Source organism: Anneissia japonica, unplaced genomic scaffold (assembly GCF_011630105.1).
Source record: "Anneissia japonica isolate Jap-2015-1 unplaced genomic scaffold, ASM1163010v1 scaffold1118_len251929_cov158, whole genome shotgun sequence".
In the NCBI taxonomy this organism is placed as follows: Eukaryota; Metazoa; Echinodermata; class Crinoidea; order Comatulida; family Comatulidae; genus Anneissia; species Anneissia japonica.
This window is the reverse complement of record NW_022730222.1, coordinates 63,287-63,808: the sequence shown is the minus strand read 5'-3', so window position 1 is coordinate 63,808 and position 522 is coordinate 63,287. Positions and strand designations below refer to the sequence as shown.

Sequence of the window (522 nt, the reverse complement as noted above, 5' to 3'; positions counted from 1 at the left end):
TATATTTTATATATATATATATATATTCATTTATTTACAGGACTACATTCGTTGAGAGCTATGCTACACGATGTATTTATTAAGTCCTTTATTCGAACACTGTATTTACTCTTCTTTGATGATTTATATATGATTTAACAGTGTTAACGGCTACCTTGATTTATGTTATATGTACCTATTTGTTTCTAGCCGTATCTATTGTGTAATAGAGTGTATCTGGTGGTATTTGAATCTGTTCAACCATGAAGCCTCCGTGGTCTAGTGGTTATGACACTCGCCTTGACAGCGAGAGGTCGCAGGTTCGAGTCCCGCCAGAGGCATTTTATTACACAATTTCTTTATTCATTTATTTACAGGACTACATTCGCTGAGAGCTATGCTACACGAGGTATTTATTAAGTCCTTTATTCGAACACTGTATTTACCTTTCTTTGATGATTTATATATGATTTAACAGTGTTAACGGCTACCTTGATTTGTGTTATATGCACCTATTTGTTTCTAGCCGTACCTATTGTGAGC

The 522-nt window shown here is 34.5% G+C and overlaps 1 long non-coding RNA gene and 1 other non-coding gene across 2 annotated transcripts in view; one reads left to right on the top strand and one right to left on the bottom strand.

Moving 5' to 3' along the window:
* LOC117114799 overlaps positions 1-522 on the bottom strand; it is a 2,499-nt gene that overhangs the window by 1,260 nt on the left and 717 nt on the right. The gene's annotated exons all lie outside the window — the stretch shown is intronic.
* Trnas-uga lies at positions 248-320 on the top strand. The gene has a single exon. It is a non-coding gene; the product is annotated as a tRNA-Ser (tRNA).